Source organism: Lissotriton vulgaris, chromosome 8 (genome assembly GCF_964263255.1).
Source record: "Lissotriton vulgaris chromosome 8, aLisVul1.2, whole genome shotgun sequence".
In the NCBI taxonomy this organism is placed as follows: Eukaryota; Metazoa; Chordata; class Amphibia; order Caudata; family Salamandridae; genus Lissotriton; species Lissotriton vulgaris.
In genome coordinates this window covers 1347922943-1347943891 of record NC_141696.1, presented here as the reverse complement: position 1 = coordinate 1347943891, position 20949 = coordinate 1347922943, and the positions used below count along the sequence as shown (strand labels likewise).

General features: G+C 43.2%; 1 long non-coding RNA gene across 1 annotated transcript in view; it reads left to right on the top strand.

The window, feature by feature from the left end:
• LOC147698714 (uncharacterized) overlaps positions 1 to 10502 on the top strand; it is a 48599-nt gene extending 38097 nt beyond the window's left edge. Inside the window, exon 2 of the long non-coding RNA XR_015299222.1 lies at positions 10267 to 10502. This is a non-coding gene — a long non-coding RNA (uncharacterized LOC147698714). The remainder of the gene's footprint in view (positions 1 to 10266) is intronic.
• Positions 10503 to 20949: the final 10447 nt, after the last annotated feature.

Sequence of the window (20949 nt, the reverse complement as noted above, 5' to 3'; positions counted from 1 at the left end):
AGTGATCCAGAGTAGGTTGAAGCTGAAGGGAGGGGGTTGCTATGATTTTATTGGTCTGGGCTGAGGAGGTGGTACCTATTGGGGGAAAAGCTGAGTAGATTTTGTTAACTTTTTGATGGAAAAACTCAGCTACGTTATTGCAGTGGGTTGTGGATTTTGTTTCGTGCAGGCTAGGTGAGGGTTTTGTTAATTTTTTCACAATTTGGAACATTTCCTTTGGTTTTGATTTGGCTAGGATGATTCTGTTTGAAAAGTATGTAGCCTGGGCAGCTTTGACTTCTGCTTTGTAGTCATTGATTGACTCTCGGTAACGGATTTTATTTCCTGGAGAATAGTCGAAACGCCATCGTCTTTCGGTTTTTCTGCATTGGCGTTTCTTATCCCTGAGAGCCTCCGTGTACCAGGGGGCAGTTTTGTGGGAGCGTTTCAGCGTGATTTTACTTTTAGGGAGGGTGTCTTCAAGAGTTTGGGTGATCCAATCTACATAAGCCTGGTTGGCTAGACAAGGATCCTCATTGTAGAGGGGTTGGTTACTGGTGAGCTTGATAGACCAATCGTCGACTGAGAGGCGGGACCAGGCTCGGGTGAATTTTGTAGTGGGTCCAGTCGGTGGGGGCTTGAGTGTGGTCCAGATGAAGGGCACCAGTAAGTGGTCTGTCCAAGGGAGCGGAATTGGTAGTCCGACTGCAAGGTCTGCGCAGTTGCTGAACACAGGGTCCAACAAATGGCCCTTAACGTGGGTTGGGGTTTTGACGTGTTGGGTGAGTTGCAGAGCAGCTAAGTCATCTACGAACGTAGTGACTATATGATCCAATGCGGAATCGAAATGAAGGTTGAGATCACCTAACAGAGTGAAATTAGAAGTGGTGCTAACTCGTTCTGCCACAATCGAAGGGAGAAGATTGTAGAATTGCTTGGGGGTGACTGGGGGATGGTAGATGAGTGTTCCTGAGAAGCAGTTATTAAGGGAAAGCTCGATACTGAAGGCAAGGCTCTCACAGTCAGGAATGGTTTCAGGAGTGACTCGGCAATTAAACTGTTCTTTATAAATGATTGCTAGGCCTCCTCCTCTCCCCTCAGGTCGGTCCTGCCAAGTGATTTGGAAGCCTGGAGGGAGGGCGGTTACTAGGGCAGGGTCGGAGTCTGTGGTGAGCCATGTTTCCATCAGGAATACTATGTCCGGCATGCATTCTTCTAATAGTAGGGCAATTTCCGCCCTGTGTTTCGGCAGGGATCTGCAATTTAACATAAACATACAGTAATCGTGTGTTAGTTCAGCGGCAGGCTTGGGTTTGAGAAATGACTTGCATTTCGGGCAGGTGTGTGGAATGTTTTCAGCGGAATAGAGGTACCGTAGGCAGTTCGTAGCAGGGGGCCTAAGGCTGTGAAGGTTATCAGCACTGTAATACCTGGGCTCTTGTAACTGAGGTATAGGGGGTATGGCCCAGTGCCTGGACTCGGCGCGGACGAGCGCAGACGAGCTTGCCTTAAGCGCGCCTTCGGGGTGCAATCGTTGCGCCCGCTGCGCTTGTCTGCTGCGCTTCCGGTAAATACACATGTTTATATGGCAGAGGGAGGGTACAGGGGGCGTGGCCTCAAAGTGGGCGTGTCCCATGGCTGGGCGTGGGTAATGGCGGCACAAGTTGATCAAAGAATTCTCCCTCTCCAGCGCTAATTCCGCTGTGCGGGGGTGCCTGCACCAAGTAAATCGGGTGCCAGGGAAGCCAGGTGAGTGATTTTAAAAACGATTTCTAACACAGGTATTAAAAAGTGCAACGAGCGATAGTGACTACTCCCGGCTGAGCCTCAGGAGGTTCCAAAGTTAGATGCGACGCTTGTATTTCAGCGCGTTTTTGTACTTGTTGCAGGGGGCGTGGCCTCAAAGTGGGCGTGTCCCGTGGCTGGGCGTGGGTAATGGCGGCAGAAGTTGGTCAAAGAAGTCTCCCTCTCCAGCGCTAATTCCGCTGTGTGGGGGTGCCTGCACCAAGTAAATCGGGTGCCAGGGAAGCTAGGTGAGTGATTTTAAAAACGGTTTCTAACACAGGTATTAAAAAGTGCAACGAGCGATAGTGACTTCTCCCGGCTGAGCCTCAGGAGGTTCCAAAGTTAGATTGGACTCCCCAATGCATTCCTATATGAGGGCAGCCTCACAGTGGTAAGAAACCAAAAAGGCTGTTTGTCACTACCAGGACATGCCACACAGTTAAGGTACATGTCCTACCTTTTACCTACATTGCACAGTGCCCATAGGGCTAGCTGGGCCACAGGCCTTGCAACAGGTCTGAGGCAGGTTAAAAGGGCTACTTTGGTGGGGGATGCAATCAGCGCTGCAAGCCCACTAGTAGCATTTCATTTACTAGCCCTGGATATCTGAGATATCACTTTACAAGGGCCTGACTGTAAATCAAATATGCCAAACAGGTGTACTCCAATCTTAACATGTTTACCACGGAGAGCACCCACACATTACACCGGACAGCAGGGCTAAATTGCCCATAGTCCTAAAAACAAACACCAGGTCAGAAAAAAGACTAGGAGGAAGGCAAAAAGTTCAGGGATGACCCTGCAAAAAGGGCCAAATCCAACAGGTACATCTGTCAAAATTACTGTGGGCTATCAGGTCGCTATACTCTAGAACCTGGGTAAGGATTAAACTCACCAGGGAGCCTGCCTTTTGTGTTTCAGCCTGCCTCGAAAAAAATTGCCGCAGATCGAGGGATAAAGCAGGGGTACGTCCTTGCACCGTTATTAATATTCAACCTATATACCACTGATCTGGGCCTTGAGCTGTGTGGGGCTACCCTCGCCACACCAAAAATAAGAAAAAAAATAATTCACTTGATTCAGCGTGTTGATGATCCAGTTCTTTTAGATCACACAAAATTAGTCCTCCAAAAAGCCCTCAATACACTGACTAAATACAACATCCACAATTAGTTCATTGTCAATGCGAACAAATCAAAAATGGGGATTTTCCGCAGCCCCCCCCAAAAAAAGGCTTACCAAGTGGTACTGTGTACAAGGTTCTATTTATGTAGGTGCTTGGTTGAGTGAAACAGGTCGTCCTTCACTCCACCTACAAAAAATCAGGCTGAAAGGGAAGATGGTCACGTATTTCCTTTGTAAACTACATGCTGTCCTTGATAGTCAATCAACAACGACAATGCAAAGGGTATTACGGGCCAAATTGATTCAGTCTGTCAATTACACGCAGCAGGCAATCCGGGGTATGCTAGCTGAGGATCTGGAAAAAATACAATGCTCAGCATACAAGAAACTATTCCATCTGCCCTCCTGCTCAAGAATCACCTTGATCCGCCTTGAATTCAACCTCATCCAAAAAAACCTAAAAGGGATGGCTCGTTTAGCAAAATACTTCTACCTGGCAACCACAGCCTCACATAACTCCAGGAAGACACTCATAAAACCATCTTTACAATAGCAAACAATCCCTGGTCTGTCAAACTCACAACAGCAAAAGAATCGCTGCAACTGGCTATTGAGAACTGGGACCCAAGCATTATCGACTATACAACTGTCAAAACAACAATTTAAAAAAACTGTGCCTCCTGCCTGCACTCTAGACTTGGAATCTCTCCAGGCAAGGGATCTCAATGAGACCATGAGTCTCCCACAAACATTTTAAACAACAAAGCTGCACCTAACTCTGGCCAGTGGAAGACAGGCCCTAAAAACGTTCTTAGCAGCAAGACAACACCCCCTTTCCTTAAGAGAACTGTACTCAACCTGGAAGTCACTTACACACATTTCAGAATCTCAGGAACACATATGATTATGCTGCCTGGTACTGCGAGAAGCCCACCAAATCCATCTCAGGCCCATTGTCCTCCATCAGGGCACTCCTACATCAAAGGAAGCCGTCTGCCACCTCCACATCTTGGACACGGTGAAGGACATGGACAATTTTGGCAAATTCATACAACAAACCTGTTTCCTTCTGAGAGACAAAACGGCATATAGAGAGAGTGACCAACAACCAGATGAGTCCCTAACAACAAGGAGCACCGCCCCAATAGGATTACTTACTTCTTAGATGACCCATTGCCATCATGGGCAATTTTGATCCTATACATCCCAATTTGGCCTCATTGATATGCCAGCTGAATGCAAGGTTATAATGCACAGTCCCTTTATTGAAGCCTCTCAAAAAAATACAGCCTAACTGTCACAGGAGCTCCTTTTCAAATTGAATAATAAAGAAAACTGTTTGGACACGAGACACCGGATCACGAACTGGCTCACCACACATCAAATTGCTAACATGATTTTATAGAACATTCTTGCACTCAAAACTTGATTTTAACGGGGGACATGGTTTGCATTGAATGCGCTACAACGCATTCCATTACAACACAGTCATAATGACCACTGTGTTACAACACTAACCATTACATTTCAAGTAGTTTCAACAATCCAACACCTTCCCTGCTGTTGAACAACCTGGAGAAGGAAAAGTAAATTATACTATTCTAAAGTCCAGTGCCCCCCTACAGCAAGTCATTGTAAGGACTTGCGAAGTAATGGTTTGTGTTGTAACAACGCAGTCATTGTAACGACCGTGTTGTAATGGAATGCGTTGTAGCTTATTTGTTATAAAGAGATATATTCGATTTTAACTGGACCACCACCTTGCTTCCTATGTTTTTGAATTTTTAATTTTTTTTAATGATTCTAAGTGATCACATAAATAAAAGTAATTCATTCATTTATTCATTGCTAACCAGTGGTAAAGTGCTTGTTCTCTCTCTTTTAAAACATGCCACAATTGCCTTACACTGGATAGACATGTTTACTATCTCTTTTAAAACATACCAGAATTCCCTTACACTGGATAGACATGTTTACTTTTCTTATACGTCCCTAGCACAGGGGTACTACATGTATGCAGGCCCTGTAAATTAAATGCGACTAGTTAGCATGCACTACTTATTGTGCCACCTGCTGAGGAAGCCTTTTTAAACGTGTCCCAGTTCTGCTATTGCATCCTCTGTGCAGTTTTAAACTGCCAATTTGACTTGGCAAAATAAACCTTTTGCCAGGCCTAAACCTTCCTTTTAAAAAGTTATAAGCCACCCATAGGGTAGGCACTAAATAGACTTTAGGGCAGGGTGCAGAGTATTAAAAAAGGTGGACATATATATTATTGCAAGGCTTACCTCTCCCAATGGATAGCACTGGGTTACCTTATTACATTTAAAAAGTGATACCCTTTGCTTGGAAACAGGTAAACATATTATGTTTAGACTCTAAATAATTGTAATTTAAAAACCTCCTTATGGTAAAGTCAGATTTTAAATCACAGTTTTTAACATGACACTTTTAGAAAGTTGGCATTTTTTTGCCGTAAACCTTTGGTACCCGAATCCTGTGACCTAAGTCATATGACTGGGTGAAGTTGGCAATTGACCTTTCTGTATTCTTCATAGGCAGTGACACAAAGGAGAACTGGCTGTGGCAGGTTGGTCCATACTGACAAGATGAGTGAGGGGCAGACCTGTCATCTACCACGCTTGCACTTCAGTAGGGAATACCTCCTGCACTTACAAAGAACTTCACACTTGCCTTTTGTCACCCGAGACATCTTGGGCCTGGGCAGAGTAAGGAAGTAAATCCCAGGACCAGATGTTGTAAGAAGTCTAGAAGTTTCTCCCACTTCAAAACTGGTACAAGGTATAAACATTGGATCCTGATACCCGCTCTTCAGTATATTCCTGGACCTGTGGACACTTCATAAGAAGAATTAACATGCTTTCAGAGTACTGCCCTGCTGCCAGAGGGCTCTCCTGCTCTCTTAAAAAGAAGACTGGACCTGGTTATCCAGGCTATCTCAGTGACTCCAAGGGTCAGTCCGCTGCGCTATTATGAGCTTCAGAGACACAATAAGATCCAGAGGCCTCCCTGCAACTGTCAAACTGACCTGCTTCACTGGACCAGCCTGGACCTTGAACTGGACCTGACTGAGCCCTGATGACCTCTGCTGGGGTTAATTTTGGATCCCTGAGAGGTGCCTCCCTAGGACCTGGACCTTGGCTGACCTTGGAGAGGACTCCTCCTGCCTAACTGAAAGTTCCACCATATCTGGAGTGAAGTGAAACAAAGCCCCACAAAGCCTCATCTCACAGCTCCAAGCCTCATCGGAACCAATGCAGAGCAATTCCAAGCCCCGCAAAGCCTTGCCGTACAACTGCCAGATTATTCAGAACTGCCACAAGTGGAGCATATCCCCACAAAGCCTCACAACACAGCTGCAAGCTTAATGGTAGTTGACGCTAAGCGACACTAATTGTATTGTATTGTGGCATACTTATATAGCGCAACCTGTCACCACCAAGGGCATCCTGGCGCTTTGACCCGTACTCAATGAAAACAGTAGCTCAGCCTATCCTAGGAAAAAGATGAGTCTAAGGCCCTCAAACCCTCACTGGTCAGATGAAAGCTTAATTGGAACCAACGGCGAGTGACAAAAAGCCTTGCTGCAAAGCATCATTGGAACCAAAGCCAGACAACACGGAGCCATGTAAAGCAACAACATGCAGACCCGCACTAAGCAAATAAGGTACAACTTTCAGAGGGCCAAACATAGGGCCTGATTACGAGTCCACCTACTCACTTTCTCGGCAGTCTGACTGCCCAATTTTGAACTGACCGGGAACATGGCAACAAGATCACAGCAGCCCGCCGCCTCTGCCATTACTCCTGATCCCACAGCAGGAGAGCCAGCGGTGGCTCATGGAGGGTATCCTGTCAGATGTTCCTGGTGGGGACTCCACCATGAGCGATTCAGCAGTAAGGCAGTAAATGAGTGAGAAACTCACCAAATTCTGACCCGAGTGTCTGTAACTTGTTGAGACACAATCACAGTGCGTGCAGTGTCCATTCCAAGTGACAGGGTGTGCACTGTCTCCTGTTCCATGGAGCCACACCGACAGTGCATGCAGCGCCCATACCGGAGATAGAGTATGCACCATTCCCAGTTCTATAGAGCCACACTGATATTGCACGCAGTTCCAGCTGCGTAATGTCACTCGCTCGTAACTCTGCCATAAAGAGACTGCCATTCCATTGGAAAACTCGTAATAAAGCAATCAGGAAGGCCTGCAGCTCGGCAGAGTACTCAGTCCTGCTTCCATGGTGGGACGACAGCAAGACTGCAAATATCGTCATCAGGCCCTTTGGCTTGTGCCCTACCTACACTCCACCATCATCAGCCTAACAGTAGGAATTTGTACCCGCCCAAAGTGACCAGGTAGCCTCATTTGGCACTTTGAGCATGTTTGCCTACTTTATCTAAATCATTAAAAATCAATATCTCAAGTTCTACTGATTGAATTTTTGTGGTTGTGGTATCAAATTGCTTCTTGATTCATAATCCATTGTTCTAAATTGGTTTTGGGATTTTTCTTGTGCTGTGTGTCCACTTTATTACTGTTTCTGTGCCACATAAAGTCTATACACATTGCCTCTAACAATGACTGCAGTTTAATTTGGTAACTTTCATGGTTCACCCTCACAAAGATTGGGGTTGTTGCTTGAGAAAGGTTAACATCCCCCTCAGATTCTAACAGGAGGGGGGAGAGAGAGAGTCAGTGGATTCATTCTCCCGGGTTATATGAATAAACAAAGTGGAATCCACTCAGAGTGATAGTGATCCCTAGAGTGATGGGGAACACACAGTGTTGTTTAAATGCCCCTCACACACCAACAGGCCCCTTGGTGTCATGCTTCATCATCGGGGGCTTCGCACCCCTCTACGGGATGCGGCGTGCTACGACTCGCGGATACGCAGGAGCACTTGAAGTGAACTATGTGTAGGGGTGTGTGTTTGTTACAAAAGTGTGAGTGAGGTGAGGTGAAAAAAAGGTGAATGGTTAAAAAATACCTGGCACGTGGGAGGAAAAAATACTTTATTTAAATCCCCGGCTGGTATTATTAAAACAAAAGTGCAGGGCGTGGTTTGAAATAGATACGTATTAGGGTATCCAGACCACTAATTACCTACAGGGACAGTATATATAAGGGCCCTGATTCTATCGTAGCTCACTTCATCGGAGCTGCGTTGAGGGAAGGCAGGCGATTAGCTATTGCAGTAACCGTGAGTTATTGACCACAGAGAGGAGCAGTCGTTTTCTTTACTATTGGTGCATTTAATACCCAGTTTTCCAACTGAACCCCTGACATTGATGTTTTATAGGTTGTTTCTGATCAGAAAGGAAGGATTCCCCAATATACGCTTAGGCTCATGAAGTCTTGTAGTTGGGAACTTTAAGTAAGACTTATCTTTCTTTATGTTTGCTCTCATTCCACCTGAGCAGAGAGCAATTTTGGTGTTGTGTGTATATGTTTGTATGTACTGTGTAGTGTCCTTGTGTTTTTGCTTTTCCAGGGTCCCATTATTTTTGGTTTACCCTGATGTTCTCAGAGAAGCTTGTTTCTTCTCCAGTAGTTTGTGCATTATAGATTTGTATGTTTATCTATGATTTTGTTTCCACAGGTTCTTACGCCAATTGGGCGCAACGACATTCACTAACATTAAAACATTGTTAGGAATATTACACATTATGGTAATATATTTTTTAATAACACTTTTACATTTTACATGTGAGTAAGGGGAGGGTAAGTGCATTAACCCTTGTCCTGAAGAAGGGGGCTGTGACCTCCGAAACTTGTTGACATTTTGATACAGTGGTCTGGATACCCTAATACGTATCTATTTCAAACCACGCCCTGCACTTTTGTTTTAATAATACCAGCCGGGGATTTAAATAAAGTATTTTTTCCTCCCACGTGCCAGGTATTTTTTAACCATTCACCTTTTTTCACCTCACCTCACTCACACTTTTGTAACAAACACACACCCCTACACATAGTTCACTTCAAGTGCTCCTGCGTATCCGCGAGTCGTAGCACGCCGCATCCCGTAGAGGGGTGCAAAGGCCCCGATGATGAAGCATGACACCAAGTGGCCTGTTGGTGTGTGAGGGGCATTTAAACAACACTGTGTGTTCCCCATCACTCTAGGGATCACTATCACTCTGAGTGGATTCCACTTTGTTTATTCATATAACATCCCCCTCAACCAATGACTCCGCCCTACCAAGTATCACGCATCAGGCGTTAGACATACGTATTTCAGTGTGGTGGTTCACATCACCACACTGAAGTAAAGTCACGCATATAGCGTCTTCTCAGCTGTGCCTTTCAAGCAGCCAGAGAGCACTGGCTCCAAATTATAATAAGACACTATTCATTGGCAGAGTAACCCTGTATTTCTACAAAAAGAAAGGGAAATATATCCTAAATCTCTTTAGTGCTGGAGTCTAGGTCGTAGAGTTTACTGGTGATGTGTGTGTTAGAACTGAACAATATTATCTTTGCTGTTGGATGTGAACCATGCTGCAGCAGTACCTAGAGCCTTCCTACTAGCAAGGAGCCAAACTCCTGTCACGGTTTGTTACTTTAAATCCCTTTCTAGTTTCCACCTGCTCTCAGTGTATTAATTGGCGACGACAAGGGACGAGCATTTTTCTTCCACGTACAGTGAAACTATGCTGCACTTGTACGTAGATTGCACCCCACACAGATAGATGTTCACTGTGGGAAAGTTATTTCAAATTACAATGGCATACACTCGCATACGACAGCATGAGAAAAGACCCAAATCTCACGTGGAAGTCCAAATCTTACAGAAGTGTGCAACTTTCACATATTTGTCTTTAGTTTTTTTAAAGGTTTTGAGAAAAAGAAATGTCACTCCGCCACTCCTTCACTGAATTTAATATCTTATTAGAACTCGTAGAATTTAGAGAAACCAAGCATTATATGGCTATTTCCTTTTATGTTAAGCATATTGGAGAATTCGTCTGACCTTTCTATATTAGTGTTTACTGCTTAATTTGTTTGTTGAAATGTAATTGTTGGAATATGATAATATACTTGCAATAGCAAAGACAATTCAGGTTGTTTATAGTCAGTTCTAATTGGATTCTTGTGGCACGGCCACGGAGACACTCATAGTTTACCAACCTGCAAAGAATGATAATTGGCGTGGTTCCTCGATGGACATTATTTTTAATAACTTGTTTATATTTACCTCAAGGTGGAGCTAAGGCTGGTTTCGCACTGTTTGGTATACTGTACTGTCAGATATCACTTAAGTACCAAATAATGTATACAGTGTTTACTTTTTCTATTATTGATGCAGTCTCCCCTCTGATGCATTGCATTTCTTCTTTTGATGCTCTACAGGATACGTACACTGGAGACACTTTTTTTAGATAGTTCCATTTCTACAAAGGACTGGCACAGAATGAGATGCACGTTGATGGCATGCCTCGCATTGTAAATAATCTCCCCTGCTGTTACATTATTAATGCTACAAATGTCACTCCACAGGAGGGAAACGTCTGGTGCAGAAAGCACAAGTAATAATGTTAGCTGGTAAATGTCAATAAAAATTGCAATCTGTTTGCCTTAGTAATGTTCATCAGAGTTGTGGCATCCATTTGTATGGTTCCTTGAGAACAAGGAAAACAAATAAAAAACACTGTTTTTTCTCTCAAACAATTTTCAAATTTTCCACTGTAATCGAGCACTCTTTATTTACCATCACAAGAAAAAAAGACAGCAATTAATTATTTGTTCACATTCATCTCTAAGAAGACTGGCACACTGTGTTATTTAACATCTCAAAACAAATTCAATAACTGAATTTTAGTTATGGCCTTTCTAGCTACAGAATGTTGAGGCTGTAGCCTCCGTCTTAGTGGAAGGATACCTATATATGTCGTTGCACTACTGGCACCTGCCTGAGTCCACCCCTTGTGCAGGAGGCAGAGGATATGATTCTCATATCTCTGGAACAAGTTCTATGAGGCTCTAAACATGCAGAACACCCATACTCAGCTGTGCAAGAGCACAGTATAGATGTGACTTTCATGGGGAGACAGTAGCAAAAGAGGAGTAGATGGCTATTCCACTACAGCGTTCTTCATTCACATTTTGACCCACATACCCAATTCTTCTTTGTAAGACATTGGGTTTGTGGGTGACAAAGTTATGCATCCTGTCCAAGCAGGAACCACAATCCTACTCAGCATACTTCACAAACACACCTTAAATTAAACTTTGCTCACCCTCAGGTATACACAGGGAAAACACCACAATTAGACTCCACCTCAGAAGCAATAGGCGCCTATGGGGTTTTCTGGTCACGCTGGACCGGGGCAAAGTCAAGAGTTCAGGCCGCTGCGATGGAGCGCAAACTGGACACAGGAGCCACACAAGGCCTGCTAAACAAATGTACATTGATCCTGGTCGCATCAGCAGGATGCGGGGTGCAGCGGTGTTTATCCCGCAGTAGATTTTCTCCATGTAACTATGGTGATGCATCGCTTCCAAGATACATGGGTTTCTCCATGCTGTCAAGAGAATGTGCCGATCAGCTCTCTGTGATGGCGGTGATGTGGTGGTTCTGATGCTTCAATTCCGAGGGCAATGCGCTGGTCCAAAGTGTGACGCACCAGTTCTGCAGTTATGCATCAATTCTACTTCACGCAGTGCAGGATGTGCCAGTTCCACTGGAGCAAGTACCTGGATTCACTTGCAATGGACCAAGCACAGGAGCAGGGTGTAAGACTTTAACATCCCTGTGTCTTAACACATGAGGCAAGACAGCATGCCATTGGAGGTCACTCTAGGTTCGAGCGAGAGTCCAGTTCTACCTAAGAAAGAAAGAGAGTAGCGGGATGCAGGGCAGCACAGCAGAAAATCACTATTCAGAGCAGCAGTCCAGCAGAGTGGCAGTCCTTGTAGAAGCACATCAGTCCAGAGTTTCTTCACAGGTCGAAAAGTGTCTGTTTTGGACCCAGTTGTGCTTTTGAAGTGGAAGTGACTGCAATGAGGGTATTTGAAGTGCACAGAGGACCTCCTGCCTAGCTCTGGCTCCAGACGCACTACAGAGTGGTATGCAGCCTTTTGTGTGGAGACAAGACACCGTTTGTTTAAGTGTGAGTGTCAGCTCCTCCCTCTCTTCATGCACAGAATGGCCCATCAGGATGTGGATGGCCACTCCGTCACACCTACCCTTCCTTTGTGTATGGCTGTCTAGAGAGAATGCACAAAGTCAAGCTGTCACCCACCCCAGATGTGTATTAGAGACAGGCTGCATGCACACAGAGCTAAAAGCAGAGAAATGCCATCTTTCTAAAAGTAGGAACGTAAAGCTGTCTACAAGGGATTTTATTTTAAAACAAAAGATTATATTAAAGATTCTCAATATATCTTTATGAAGTGATATCTAATAACACTTACGGGGAATGTTATACCAGACAAACTGTTACATTAGTTATAATAACCGGGTGGTGATTCGTAGAAAAATGTATTTTAAATATTGTTGCAAAAACAGAACATTGAGTCAATGAAACAAATATATATGGTGGTACAGAAAATATGCTAACAAATTTTAACTAAAAATGACAATAGAAAACATGTAAGACAAATGGAGAGAAAGGTATATTAATTGTCAATGTGCATATCCATCACCACTCAAAGAAACTATGAATTTGTCTTATACATAGGATCGAATAAGACAAATACATTTTAACAAACACTAAAGGGAAGAATGGATTTGTTGTTGATGTTTCGGTCTTCGTTGTAACAAATTATTGTGACCATCTTCAGGACAAATTAAGTTCTTATGTAGAGTTTTGACCCTTGCTCAACAGAGGGTGGATTGAACGGTAATTGAAATTCACATGAGAGTGCTCTCCAGAAACATGAAAGAACAAATGAATTAACTTGCTTAACCTCTTGCTAGGCATACAGAAAAAACATTTCTTGTAAATCTGCCCGCGGACTTGGCATTTGGCTCAAGGCCTCTCAGAAGCGCAATTAAATCATGTTAAATTATTGCATCCACAGGGCGGTACAGTTATCTGTAGAACACAAACAATGGCTACCTGATTACAATCTTAACCCAAGGGAAGGATGCCATTTTCTATTGATGGTCTTTATTTGTTTATTTATACATTTATATAGAGCAACTAATACCCAAAGCTGTCTAGGCGCTTGTAGACCAACAACCTGCCGTTGAAAAGTGCTAAATTATTGAGAGACAATAGAGAAGTACTAAAGTTATGTCTTAAAGAGCCAGGTCTTAAGACTCTTCCTGAAAGAGAGCAAGTCCGGGGAATTTTTAAGTGTGAATGGTAGCTGATTCCACAATCTGGTAGTGATGTTTAAATGTTAACAAGGGCCACGATTGTTCAAAGGAAGATAATGAATCTGGGTCAACATCAGATGTTACCCCACCAGGGCCAACTCTTCCGGAATGCCCGCAAACTGGCCCCATTATCAATGATTTGCCACTAGAAGCCCCAATTGCTCAATTAACTGATCCACCACATGTTACAGTGCCCCCTAGTTCTGAAGAAGACTCAACACAATTTGTAGTTGAAGCATCGCCATTGGTGTTAGTTCTAGCTAATACACCAACCCTACCACCGGGTCAAACCGAGTCAACACCGTCACTAATAAGTAAGGCACTATACTGGCTGTCAAATAATATGCGGATAGCACAGGGGGGTGAACAGCGGCTGGCTGACGAAATCAAAATGGCAAGGAGGGTTAGATGGATAGGAAATAAGCAAAAAAAATGGAAGGGCGACTGTGTGGTACTAAATCTTTTAAATCCAGCTGCTCTTCCCGATATTCTATCCAATATTCTTCCACCACAAAGAAGAAGTAGTTCTATAATCCCCCTTACATTAGAATTCTTTTACAATGAGTCGCAAAAAGCCAACAATCATAAGTCCCTGAAGCCAGCTTGGTTAGCGAGAAATAATGGATGGGGTGGGGGACCTACAATGTTTGACACAAACTATGCTTCTAAAAATAGGGCTGGCCCATGGCAAGTTAATCAACATAACATTCCTTGTTTCACCACTCCAGGGCAAAATTGTAATTTAATGGGCAGACGAGGGCCGGGCACATCTGCTAACAATTGTGGGGCCTTAGGTAATGGCAACTACAACGGAGGATGGCCAGGTGTGCAGCAGAATTTATTATATCCCATTACCCCTGCACCCATAGGCAATGGCAACCATAACGGAGGATGGCTAGGTGCTCACCAGAATCCAGCATATCCTATTACCCCTGCACCTAGATGGAATGTACCAGCAAATGGTTGGGGTCTTGGGACCCCATCTTATAATTGGGGAGTTAGCACCTCAAATAGGTTCGGAGCCCTAACTGGCCTAGCTGATTGCGATTGACTTGATGGAGGGGCTTTGGCAATGTCATGTGGTATAGAATATACACATCCTAGTTTGCATCCTGAAGCTGTACCAAAGCAGATCGCACTTGTTAAAAATTCTCAACAGCCACTGCACTATGTTGACACACTTAGATGTAAATGGGTCTATTATACAACAGCAGGTAACAGGGAAACCAGGTGTTTTAGAAATAGCAAAAATAATCTGTTGGAATATTGCAGGTTTGAAAAAAAACCTCTCAGATCCGGCCTGGCATGACTATCTGGCTAGTGGGGATTTAATCATGTTCCAGGAAACCTGGGGGCTCGAGAATTATTTCAAGGTTGACTATAGATCTTTTTTTATCCCCGCAGTTAACACAAATGGGGAAGACCTTCTGGCGGCCTAACAATATGGGTGAAAATCACAGGCGGCCTGTCCTTTAAGCAAATTGATACAAATGATCCCGACCTTCTATTACTTGAGTTAAAAAACACTAAGGGTTGTAGCATTTACGTGATCAATATTTACAGCAGACCACACCGATCGTGTAAAGAATCACCAGTTGTAACCCATTTGAGTAATATTGTGGCGGGGTTTGATCAAAATGCAATAATGATTATAGGTGGTGACTTCAATAGAGGTTTCGAACCTATAATAGGCCTAGAAGACATTCACAAGGACGAGGACAGCGTCAATAATATCCCCTTGGTTGACACAAATTATAAAGCACCTTGTACAGTGAGTGCCCTACAACTATTGAACTTGACTCTCGAGCTAGGCCTACGTGCCTGCAATGGGCGGTTGCCCTCAGACTGCCCCAGTAAACCAACATTTACCAGAGGGGCGAATCCCAGCCATTTAGATTATTTTATAGTTTCTCTGAATTCATGGCCCATGATCATCGACCTAATGGTGGATGACCGCACGGAAAGTGACCACTATCCATTGATTTTATCTTTCCAGACTCAGATCTTTAAAACCCTTGATAAAAGTGCTAAAAGTACTGTTTCCTTACCACAGGACCCTTTAGTGGCAAACAACCGTAGATCCCTGAAGTGGCCAGTGGTTTTAGGTAACACAACAATCATTAGTCAAATCTATAATGTATTTGTGAGGCACATGTCCCCTCTCTTAGGAAATAGTACTGTCACCCAAAATCCTTGTCTGATAGAATCTCATGATCATTTAATTGACCAGCTTGGCGAGATCCTAACCAGGGCGGTAAAAAGATCACATAACGCCCAAAAGAGTAAACAAACAGGGATCACCTGGTACAACCAGGAATGCCGGAGAGCTAAAGCAGACCTAATTACAGCGGTCAGGGGGGATTCAGCGGACATTGTGAGAATTAAGAGAGCTCAGTACAAAAGAACTCTATTAATGGCCAAAAAAGAGTGGGACGAAAGGGTTTGGTCAGATTTGTTGGACGCATGTAAGTGTAAAGACCAGACCTCCTTTTGGAGCCTCATCGCTAGAGGCACCAGGGGGGTGACTGAATGCAAAGATAAATTCTTAGAGGAGGAAATTTGGGTCAAGCATTTCACCTTGTTATATGCTTGTGAAAGTTCTGGCGAGATTGAAGGTTGGGACAGCTTGCAGCCTCTTTTGGCTGCACATGACAGACCTCTTGTCTTCTCCTTGACAGAAACAATTCTAGCAATCAAGGCAGTTAAGCCAGGGAAAGCGCCAGGCCCTGACAGAATACCAGGTGATCTTTGGAAGCACTAGAACTATATTTGGGCTCCTTATATCAATCTACTATCTAATGATATTGCTAGAGGAGCTCTTGACCCAGAAACCTGGAAGGGGGCGGAGATTGTAACACTGTTCAAGAAGGGTGATAGGTCAAATCCTTCGCATTATCGGCCTATCAGCTTAATTGACGTGTTGCAAAAAAATTTTGCCCGTCAAGTCCTTAGCCGGCTTTCCACTTGGATTGAAGAACACTCTATCTATACAAAATACCAGGCAGGTTTTAGATCAAAGATAAGCACTGTAGACCAGGTTTTTAGATTTTTATGTTTAGTCTGGAAATATACGATTATAAGAAGTTCCCATATATACGTGGCTTTTGTTGATTTGAAGGCAGCTTTCGATATGGTTCCAAGGGTAGCCCTATGGAAGACATTAAACAAGATGGGCGTCCCCGGGAACATCCTTCAAATTTTAATTAGACTTCACGAGAATAACTATGCACGAGTTAGATGGGGACCAAACGGAGAAGTCAGTGAGAAGATAAAAATAGCGAAAGGGGTAAGGCAAGGGTGCGTAATGGCACCTACCTTATTCTCCTTATACGTCAATGACATCCCCGACACTCTTTTGGGCTGCGAGCATGACTCTCCCAAATTGAGTGGGCAAGCCGTTCTGGCATTGTTGTTTGCAGACGACACCATTTTAATCTCTCGGACACCCAGGGGGCATCAAAACCTTTTAAATAAATTTAGCTTTTATTGCCATGACAAGGAACTAGAAATCAATTCCTCAAAAACAAAAGTTATGACAATCAACCCTCATAAAGGTTTTAGTAAAGTTTTTAAGATAAATAACGAACCCATTGAAGAAGTCCCCAATTTTAAATACCTGGGTATCATTTTAGACAGTAACGTTACATGGAAAACACAATTGGAGAACTCAAAATTAAGGCTGACTCAAAATCAGTGTCCGATTTTAAAGAGGCATAAGAATAGCCATTTTAAAGCAGTCTCACCAGCTATTGAACTATTCAAGTACAAAGTGCAATCATCTTCACTTTATGGCGCGGATCTCTGGGCTTATGCTTTAAAGGATACTTTCCGAGTGAGGAAAAATTCCTTTAATAGGCAACTCTTAGGGATACCTGGGTCAACACCACTGACACCCGTATTATGGGACCTCAACTTTCGACGTACAGATGACTATGCTTCTCTTCGTCCGCTGCTCTATTGAGTCCGCTTATGGTCCACTGAGGAGCTGACTGATTACAAAGAAGCATTGAAAGAGATACTGGCTATAAGGAATATCACGCATTTGCCATGGTTAGAGTACGTCAAAAATGGTTTGAAAAACTAGGGTTAAGTGATTTTTGGTTTGACCCTGATTCTCTTACAAATAGCTCAAAAAAGATCTTGAAACAAAGGTACTGGGACTATATTAGAGACTCAGTGCTATCAAACCCCAGAACAGGGACTCTAACCTCGAAATTTTTTGAATTAAAAGTGACCATGCAATTAGAGCCCCTTATGGACGAAATTTACCCTCCATTGGCCAAAAGCCTATACTTAAAGTTCCGGTATGGTATTTTGCAATTAAAAGAAAGGACAACTAGCTGGAACTGCAATAAGGGGTTGGCCGGGGCCGCTGGCTCCGATATATGTGAGTTTTGCGAGATGGGGCTGAAAGAGGATGTGTCCCATGTTTTATTTATATGCCCACCATACCTTAAAGCCAGGAAAAAATGGCTAAAGCCAATCTGTAAAAAGCTAGGCCTCCGACAAATTAAGGTTGGGCTCAGAATTTTTAAGGGAGACACTGCCCAACCGATTGTGTTCAGCCTGAGCCGTTTCCTCTTATGCGTAGCCTTGATTAGGAAGATGAAAGACCAAAAAACTTAAGGAAATAGGCTAGTTTACCATGTTACTGTGTCAACTGTTAGCTGCTAAAGTGCTGCTTGCTTTACTGTTCTGGTGTACACTTTTAACAAAAACAGATGTTTAATTTATTGTTTTATTCTGTGTATTTATTCAGTGTTCTTGTACATTAGAGGGGCCGACTAGGACCAAGTTACCCCCAAGTGGACAATCTGGGAAATAAATTGAATTCTATGTATTATATGCAAAGGAAGTGTGTCGATATTTTTATCCACCCGCTATTTTTATGTATTCAAACACATTTTCTTTTTTTATTGTGATATGATGTATTATGATCAAATGTACTGTATCTTACAAGGTTTTTTAAACCGAATAACGATTGAAAGGAAATAAGCAACCAAGAAGGCATTGTCCTATTTGAAATGGGGAAATGGATGTCACTCTTGTGTTGTATGATACATTTTTGGAGGATTTTTGATGTCTGGCCAATATATTGAAGGCAACAAGGGCACCAAGTAGTGTATACTACATTACTAGATCTACAATTGGTCAATTGGTGTAATTGATGGAGAATATTGTCATGTGTGAATTCCTTAGCATTAGAGGTATGGGCACACACTGAATAGAATAAACACTGTTTACAGTACCTACCTTTCTACTCATACCAACTTCATTTCTTAATGTAGTGTTGCTGACTCTGAGGGATTTGATGCAGATAAAAGATGTTCATTATAGGGCATTAATGTTGCAATAGATGGTGAGTATTTTGAGGAACTTGGCTTTCTCTGAATAGTTGTATAAATATTGAATAGCTTGTGCAATGAGGATTTCCCATATTTCTCTGGGTGATTGTTAATGTGAACTAGGCTACATGTGGGGTGTATGATATAGGGTCAGTGTTGCACATAACACAAACTTGCTACAGGGAGTTGTATCTGTGGTGGGATTGAGGATGCTTCATATTATTCTGAGCTGTTCTGTAAGTAAGTAAGTAAGTATTAAACTTATACAGCGTGAACTAAGCCCAAGGGCATCAAGGCGCTAAATGCAGCTAACAGAGGCAGCAGAGTAGACAACACGCTCATACTGAATTATGTGAGAAGAGCCTGGTATTTAAGCTCCTGCGAAAGATGGAGTGTGATGGTTGACCAGAGAGCTTTTTCGGGAGGGAGTTCCACAGTCTTGCCGCAGTCAGCGAGTAGGCTCTACCTTCCCACCTGGATTTTCTAAACTTAGGGAGCAGTAACAGGTTTTTATTAGAGGAGCGGCGAGACCTACTAGGAACATATCGCTGAAACATCGACTTGATACCATCAGGACCTAAGCCATAATAGGCCTTATGAGTCAGACAGAGGGACTTGAAAAGGATCCTTTGATCTGAAGGCAACCAGTGCAGTGACCTAATTGCAGCTGTGACTGGATGAAATTTTAAGAAATTCATCACCAGTCTGGCCCCAGCCTTTTGCACCAAATACAGACGTTGCATAAGACCCTTGTTAATGCCCAAGTATAGGTCATTACAATAGTCCAATCTGGATGTTACCAGTTCTGTAGTTACTTTCAGGCATCTAATCACATACTACTTGGAACCAGCCATGCCGCCACGGTGAAGACTCTAAACGCCGAAGATAAAGTACCACAACGACCTCATATAGACAAGGGCAAGGAAACAAATAATTGGATTTCCAGAATTAATTAGAGGCAGCATCTGCCAACGTTAGAAGCGTGGAGACATATAAGGGAAGAAATGCACTACACTGGAAAAAGATCGATATCAGAATAAGTAAGTGCAGGATCGATAAGGAATTAGTTTGAAAAAGGGAACTACTTCACCCCAAGTTGGCAAAAAGACCGCAGTGCCCTGAAGAAACTCCCTAGTAGGGAGTGAAATGCGTTGGCTGACCTTTTTGTACACTACTTGGTGATCTGTATTTTAAGAACGGATAAAGATAAATAAAGAATTTTTCTACTACCTAAATGAAACGTTTTGTTTGGACTTCTATTTGGTGCGCCTCCATAAACATCGAACAAACCAACTAACTGATCTGGAAAGCACAGCAACGCCAAACAGCAGCTGGCGTTGGGGTGGGCAGCACAAAAAATATATACACAAGAAATAGGACTAACTTTTGGAACTGGACTTTAGGTGCGGCATTATAGGGTCTGCTGCTGTTTTTTGCATTTTTCTTCATCTAATCACATACTAGTTTATGGAATATTGTGTACCAAAGAAGCTTGGATGATGCCATTAATGATGTCATTTGAGATGTGTAATGACTGGATTCTCAGACCAAAAATTACCCACCAACCTAGATATAACCAACCCGGCTAAAACGTAACACCATCCCTTCCCGGACCCTATTTACAATGATTCCTTAATACTAACCCGGGAATGGGGCGCTCGCAATATACAAGCTTATATCATCAAAAATACTACTAGATCTAATGTGGTTACTAGGAATAGTCACTAATAACTACGGAATTTCATATCCCATCCTATGATCTTACCCTGTAGCCCCACGACAATCCGGCCCGGACTACTCTACCCCCTCGCTTCTCGGGGAGCAGCTCCAGTATATAACGCCCATCCTGAGCGATCTCTCTTTATAGTGTCCCCACTTGTAGCCCCGCGACAATCCGGCCCAGACTACTCTACCCCCTCGCTTCTCGGGGAGCAGCTCCAGTATGTAACGCCCTATCCTGAGCGATCTCTCTTTATAGTGTCCCCACTATCCTATTAATACCTCCTGCTCTCTCTCTCTCTCTCTATTGGGAAAGTTTCTGAATACCTAATATTCACTGGAAGTTAATTCTTATCAAAACTACCCTCTCTTCCATTTCTCAGTTACCTGTCAGTACCTGGCTAAAACGAAAGGTTAATTCCGTCGTAGTAAACAACTCTCAAGTGCAATTACTATGTATTGGGGTCTCTTTACACACCAATAGGAAAATAATTAATATCCCTCATGTGATAGATAGGAAATCCGATCCTCTCACACAAGAACTGTCAATTGTCACACTTAAGGATTATTCCTTGACATAAAACTCACATCAATCTCCCGCATCAGTTACCTGTAGGAAGGGAATCACCCATCCTTCCATACGAT